This window comes from Syngnathus scovelli, unplaced genomic scaffold (genome assembly GCF_024217435.2).
Source record: "Syngnathus scovelli strain Florida unplaced genomic scaffold, RoL_Ssco_1.2 HiC_scaffold_41, whole genome shotgun sequence".
Lineage (NCBI taxonomy): Eukaryota > Metazoa > Chordata > Actinopteri > Syngnathiformes > Syngnathidae > Syngnathus > Syngnathus scovelli.
The window spans coordinates 116321-124038 of record NW_026061507.1 but is presented as its reverse complement, the minus strand read 5'-3'; the positions used below and the strand labels follow the sequence as shown (position 1 = coordinate 124038).

At 42.6% G+C, this 7718-nt stretch overlaps 2 non-coding genes across 2 annotated transcripts; one reads left to right on the top strand and one right to left on the bottom strand.

Moving 5' to 3' along the window:
* Nucleotides 1-5807: 5807 nt before the first annotated feature.
* On the bottom strand, nt 5808-5919 carry LOC125967998 (U5 spliceosomal RNA). The gene has a single exon (XR_007480991.1). It is a non-coding gene; the product is annotated as a U5 spliceosomal RNA (small nuclear RNA).
* A 1400-nt stretch (nt 5920-7319) lies between these two features.
* On the top strand, nt 7320-7401 carry trnas-gcu (transfer RNA serine (anticodon GCU)). Its single transcript has one exon. It is a non-coding gene; the product is annotated as a tRNA-Ser (tRNA).
* The last annotated feature ends 317 nt before the right edge of the window (nt 7402-7718 follow it).

Genomic DNA, 7718 nt, shown 5'->3' with positions numbered 1-7718 from the left:
CTTGGATGAATTGGGACCAATGTAATAGAAAGACTCCTTTTTGGAGACTGCGTGTGAGATGCAAATGAACATTGATGAATGATAGCCTGAATGAAAAGAAATTACAGGTTGAATGTTAGAAAGAAACACGTAGCTTTTGGATTGATAATTAACTAGAAAAAAACTGGAGAACCAGTAACACATGTAGAAGATGTGTGAACTGAGAAATTGAGAAGCGTTTTGGAAAGAAAGTCAAATTAAATGATGATGGAATCGTATGTAGTAAAGAACGCATTCTCCCAAAAAGTTTGTCAAGGTGTGAGGCATGGGCGTTGCCAAGCCTCAAAAGGGGGGGGAGCGAGTAGGACAGATAGTGGAAGATAGTAATAAGACAACACTTTATGATGAATTTTCGAATACATTTGGTGTTATATTGTGGTAATTTTTTTGTTCTGGTGTAGATAGTTTAGCAACACGAGAGATTTAGAGGTTCAAAAGAAAGACAGTTAAAAGAAAACATTTTTGATTTGGACAATTGCAGGCTAACAGGAACATGAGAAAGATAAGAACTACGAGGTGGGATCCAATTTCATTGGGGAGATTGAGAATTCACAGCACCATACTCTAAGTCACATTTTTGAGCAAGCATGACAATAACATGTGAGAGGTCAAGACATACAGATCAGGGCTTGATGTGGAAAGCAGACCTCGATGAGTTGATTTTCAATAATGATACAGAAGACAACATACTGTCTGATTAAATTGGAACTATAGATAAAATGTAGCTCAAAAAAATAGGATGAGTTGCAGGATTTACGATATAAAAACGAGACCTCTGTTATTAGAAGAATTTGAAGTTTGGTAAACAAACATTACCAGCAAATTGATGGAAGCAGCTACATTTGGAGATAGTCTTACAAGTGTTCAAACCAGCCTGTCATTCTCAGTGTCAGGGCCCCTGAAACCCAATCCGAGTCTTCGCCTGCAGCCGTGAACAACTACAAAATGGTGCCTGGCTCTGAAGCACCTTTGACCTTTGGCGAAGGACAAGAAAAGACTGCTGTTGTGCTTGGAGGAGGACAAGTACACTCTGGAGGAAATACAACATCCTCGGGGACGAGAAAAGACAGTGAAAAGCGGAGGAACTCACAATGATGAAAATTGACTCATTTGAACAATGGACTCATTCAAGAGTGATGGATGGGGTCGCTCTGAAGCAACAACAAAAGAACACCAACTTGATAGGGTGAAGTGCGGCAAAAAGATATGGACTTGGAGTGTCCGACAACCAAATCGCACTCCTTGCTACGGCGTTCCCAAATTTGGTGGAGCTTGGTTCAAAGTGGAAGGGAGGTTCATTGTGCACTGAGTTTGACAGAACTGAGGAGATTTGATAAATAAATAAATAAATAGAAATTTGAAAAATACGTAGGGCTACAGATTATAATCAGAGATTGAACGGATTTGGATAAAACAAATAGGCTAAAACGGTAGGAAACAAGAGCAAGATCTTATATTTTGGCTCATCAAGCTTAAGACGTAGAGGTCGAGTTATATAAATTTTAGAACAGGACATTTGGCAGTCAGGAGGAAGCTAGGTTGCTCAATGTACCTACTCAATACAATAGTAAGGGTTTTTATACCACAGTGGAGGTTGGATGGTCAGAAAGTTAGGTACGTTCAATTTTTGACATTCACACAGTCATGCATAGGAGTCACAAGGCGACAGTTAACAAGACAATGACTGCAATAGGGGCCACCTACGACTGCACCGACATGAAAAAGTAGAAGTGAGAGAGCAGAGTATGGGATTATATGCTAAAACGTCTGCTATACAGTTACCAACAGGAGATTCTATCAAGAGAAGCTACATGAGAGATGGATTAGAATCTCTTTGTCTGCGTGGGTGCGTGTGTGTGTGTGTGTGTGTGTGTGTGTGTGTGTGTGTGTGTGTGTGTGTGTGTGTGTGTGTGTGTGTGTGTGTTCACACCCTGTGTGGGTGCGAGCGTGTGAGGACAAAGAAGGCATGGATAAGACAATCTCTTTTAAACCAGGAGGCAATAAATGGGAACGCCCCTGTCATAAATAGTTTTTGGTTAAAGGGAATCATTAGGAAGTGTTCAAACTCTTCCCGCAAACATTCCTATTTGCCAGTTAAATGGGCACTACAATTGACTACGAGAGTTGCAAACAACAGATGAAGAGCAGTCCTTGGCAGATTATATGATCAGGACGCTCAAACTGTGTCAAAGACAAATTTACTGCCGCTTGATCTTTCCTCCTCACAGGTCGACAACCCCATAAATCCAGTAGACTGGGTCTACATCGAGGTCATCAAAGGAAGGAACTGGGCCAGCCACGACGGGAGGGACCATTCCAAGTCTTGCTGACTACACATGTTGCACCCAAGGTTGCAGGACCCACAAATGCATTAACGACGACTGCTCTCCAGGAGGAAACTGGATGGGAGCTTTGGACATCACCGCTGTGTGCCAGGATGAGAGAGCTGTTTTCAAGGTGTAAGGGCTCTACTACCAACATGGCTGCACCATCGGACGGGACCTACTTCAGCCAGAAGTTCAGAGGCACTGCCCCACCTGCATCCTATGAGTGCACGTGCCTGTTCAGTACGGATCATGGTTTTGTGGTCACAGGAGTTGTCCGATGCTGCCTGCCAACTGGACAAGAGTGTGTGCGCCAGTGTGTGTGACAGACCTCACCTACAGACTAGAACATCATCAGCTGACGAAAACACGAGCACATATACAACTTCTTAGACGTGACAGACGTGATAATGATAATGAGACGTGGATTGCGTAGATGCTGTTCTGTTGAGCATGTTTTACAGAAACTTGATGATTTGACCATCGAAAATGCTTCGCAAGTGATGGATACAATGATGTACTGTTTCTGTGTTTTTGTTTTTTATTGATAGCATTCTGGTCGTCTTAGGCAAAGGGACCGTGTAAGAATTTTCCTGCTAATAACATCTGGCCAGCAGGTTTTTCGCTTACACAATAAGTTTGATCTGGGGTATTAAGGTAATGCCTCATCTTCACTGGAAAGTGTTGCTATCATTGTTTGTTGTTTTTATTTTTCCTATTCTTCTTTCTTCATTATACATATATATGTGTTTTTTTCTTACTTGTCTTTGTTGTTTGGGGTAGCATAATCATATGATAAAACAGGAGGGAGATGTTAGGGTTTTCCAGGTTATCTTTATCATAGGATTATGTTGGAATGTAGACTGTAATGATTAAATCAATCCTGTCTGGCCCTCACAATGTAATAATTAAATCAATCACGTCTGGCCCTCACAATGCAGAGTCTGTTTCCCACAATAGTGTAAAACACCCCCTGCTCTGATCTTATCAGAGGCCGGGGGTTCACCAAACCTGTCCACTCCCACCCCCACTCTGTTCCTCCTAATAAATATGCCCTTGCAGGGAGGAGACTTTTAGACTTCATTCCTGTAGCGAGTGAACTCTCCACCTGCAGGTGTCTAAAAGAACTTGCCTGTCTCCTTGTGGTTCTTGCAAAATAAGTTGGAGTAAGCAAATCTCTAACATCTGCCGTCATGTGTCATCCATTGCGCCACTCACCCTACAAGACTGTATCGACTGTAAACTTGTGTGGAAAACTGTCATTGTCCAAAGGAAGGCTGTTTAGCAACAGTGACCAGCAGACAAATTCAACAAGGTCATTTGATTATACCATAACCCGGATTCGAATCGAACATTAACCACTACACGATCATGGCCTGTACGCAGTAGCGTTAATAAGATGCACATGTTGGCCATGATCGTATAGTGGTTAGTACTCTGCGTTGTGGCCGCAGCAACCCCGGTTCGAATCCGAGTCATGGCACACTCCAATTACTGTGTGGAATTTGTCCCTTTCTTACTATTGCTAAACAGCCATCTTTTGGACAATGACGATTTTCCACACGTTTGCGGTCGATAGCCTTAACTTGTAGGGCGAGTGGCGCAATGGATAAAGCATCATGGCGTATTCAAATAATGTCACCCATTTTTTATTTTTATTTTCATTTTTTGCAAAAGCTTACAAGCCACATATTCCCGTGGGGCTCGTGGAGCAATGGATAACGAACGCATCTGTCTACAGATCAGAAGATTCCAGGACTCCTGGCCAGCTCACATGCCATTTTGTGGTCAACATTAGCTATGTGTAATTTCTGTGAACTATTGGGTTGAAGTAACTCACAGACACTGTCAACCAATAGTCTTTCCAATTTTGTCTCATCTCGAGACTTAGGGATCTTCGGATCTGCGTAGTTATTGGATAGTTCCACCAACATTTTAACATCAACAATCTTTCATGGTCTGCTTGAGTGTCGTGGCTGAAGATCCTAGAGAAAAGACCCTAAACATGCAACTGCATGTTGGCCATAATATAGCATTGAGGCGGCTGCAACCCCAGTTTGAATCTGGTTAATAGCCGAATGAACTTGTTGCAGTTATTTTTTATTCACCCTCAACAGTCTTACGTTGGACCATGACAAATTTACATACACGCAAGCTTACAGAAAATGACAACTTCCCGTGGGGCTAGTGGCTCGTTCCTTGCTCTGAACGGACAGCCAAAACGATTCCTAACACTTACTAATTAAGTCCTAACCAATTCCTGTGTGTGTATGGGGGAGGGGGGGGGGGGGGGGGGCAAAGGAACCAATCAGATGGCCCGAATCCATGCATGGCCGATGACGGCAGTGATCAACACAGTGATATTTGAGAATTGAAATGAAGTTTATAGGATTTGCAGACAGTGTACAATCATTATTTAAACAAAAGTAGGCAGGCGCATACATTTGGAAACCCCAACAGAAAAATGACATCAATATTTAGTAGTTCCTCCTTTTGCAGAAATAACAGCCTCTGAACCAGTGGTTCTTAACCTGGATTCGGTCAAACTCTAGGGGTTCGGTGAGTCGGTCTCAGGGGTTTAGCAGAGCCTCCCTCCACTGCGGAGGTCCGAACACACCTGATTTATAAATTCGTGATAACGCATATCTGAACTGGTCTCGCAAAGGCAACAGCAGAAGTACTACTGATTTGCTGGTATATCATTTGTCGTGAATTCATGCATTGTGTTGGTTTTATTCTTTCAACAAGGTGGTGTCCATGCACTTCTGCATAAGTTCCGCTCTAGTCTTCTGGCCCAACTCTTTCGTACATATGATGACCATGGAAAGTTCTTTGCGAATGATCAATCTTTGCCTTTCATGTTCATCGGGACTACCCTTTTAATAGGTACCTACACTGTGTATTTGGATAGAGACTGCTGAAAGGGGACACATATATGCCTCGTGAACTACATGCATTACTGCGGGTGAAGAAGAGTGAACAAATAAGTCAGCAGACAAGCTTGCCGATTTATTAGTGCCCAGAAGAGCAGCACTCTGTTCCGTACTGTAACCTGCTAGGTTTGTTCCCGGTTCTTTATCTTTAATGCTCGATATGCTAACAGCAATTACCAAGAGGCAGCCTTCACAGTTTAACTCTTTAATGTATGCCAGAATGATCGATGCACAGCTGTGGAGCCCTTTCTGCCAGATGCGAAAGAAGGTCCCTCTCTCAGCGCCAAGGTTCCTGCTCTTATACTACTCTGGGCCGCCTTCCTGCAAGGAGGCGACTCTGCCTAATCTGTATGATAACGTGTGACCTTGTCGTCTTAACTGAGAGCGAATTCTACATATGTGCAAAGGGTGTCATAGAGAAGAGAAAGCTAATAAAGCAAGAGAAGGGTTGCAGCAATATAACGGCATAGCTCAAGCTGCCCAGCTAAACACATGTGCCAAAGAGGCCTATTCTAACAAACCGTTGGTGAGAATGGCTAGAGATAGACTCTTATTGTTCCTCCCCACGGAAATCTTTAGTAAAAGGCGAACGATTTATTCGATCTGAAGAGAAAAAAGAATGAGCTGATAATCTGGGTGAAAACGGGCCACCCCACTGCTGGTCTCACCAAATTCACAGAGGGTCTCACACTCAAATTGCAGCAACCATTCCTTCTAATACAAACAATAGACGTTCATAGATTTACTATACTTAGAAGGCCTCAACCTAAATAGAAGGTTTAAACGAACGAGTATTTTGTGTTCATTAATGTCTTTTTTACTTAAAACATTGTTGGCGCACAGGATTGTAGGTACCTGATCGAACACATTCTTTCAAACAGCGATTGGGCGTCTATTTTGAGTATTGAAGGTAAAAACAGTTGTATGTCTTGGTACGTGTACTTTTGATATCAGAGAATGGGAAACGATCCCATCTCTGTGTTTTATTTGAAAACATGTGATTTCATAACGACACAAATCGGGAAAGAAAATACGATCGTAATTTCTCAAATGATTTCTCAAATTTCAGAAGTGCTCTATATCTCTCGTGTCGCAAATAATTGAGGCTTTTGTCGTTGCAGTGGAGGTGAATTTGGAGTGTAATTCACCTCCACTGCGACGGTGGCGTTCGAGATTTGACATTTGAATATAAATCTGTCCGTTACATTCCGATTGGTAGCGAATATGACATGGACCTGAGGACTGCATTTTAGTGATGAACGAATTCTGATTAATATCATAGCCGGTTTGGGCGTGCCCTTTCAGGGTCATATTTTGTTTCTACCGCTGCCTCGTGGCAGCCAGGCCTAAAAAAAGATGGGAACACCTGAGGGAGGGAGTTTCACCAAGATGAATTTGGAAGAACTTTATGAAATAAAGTTGATGTTAAAACATAGGTGGACGTAATGTCTGGAAGCCTGCGTTCAACAGAAGGCTGTTTGGCAACAGTGAACAACGGACAAATTCAGCAAGGTAATTTACTGACGCCATGACCCAGATTCGTTCCGGTGATGCTACGGCCACAACACTATACGATCATGACCAATATGCAATCGCATACAATAAGTTTAGGGTCTTTTCTTTAGGATCTTCAGCCAAGACACCCATGAAAGAATGTTGATGTTAAAATGTCGGTGGAACTATCCAACTGTGCAGATCCGATGATCCCAAAGATTTGGGGTGAGACAACATTGAAAAAACGTTTTGCTTTGTTTACAGTGTCACTTATTTTGTGGCTTACCTTTTCTTCGTTACACATCTAAAGTATCGTATCATTTTACCTTGCGGCTTATACTACACCGTACATACCATATCACGTCGCCTATTCAACTCATGCATGAGATGCGATGGCTGAAATATTTAGGCGATGGGTTGCTACTCCATTGTGCTCTCCACTCATCATTTCATATCACATCCTCGTCGGTTTCACATTCACATCCAAAGTATCTTGGCACAACATACATAACATGACTTATCAACACAAGACGAGGTGGCCGAGAGGTTAAGGCGATGGATTGCTAATCCGTTGTGCTCTGCACGCATGGGTTCAAATCCCATCCTCGTCGAAGGCTTGCTTTGAGAGAATATTTGCCACAAACTAAACAGGAAAGAGGGTTCTTACCTGTGTATGTGTTTTGAACTGTCGCTTCTCTGAGAATCTTTGACCACAAACTGAGCAGGCAAAAGGTTTTTCTCACCAGTGTGGGTTCTTGTGTGTCTTTTGAAGTTTCCCATCTCTGAGAATCTTTGGCCACAAACTGAGTAAGAAAAAGGCTTTTCACCTGTGTGTGTTCTTGCATGTGTTTCTAAATTTACCTTCTGAGAGAATCTTTGGCCACAAACTGAGCAGGAAAAAGGGTTCTTACCAGTGTGGGTTGTTGTG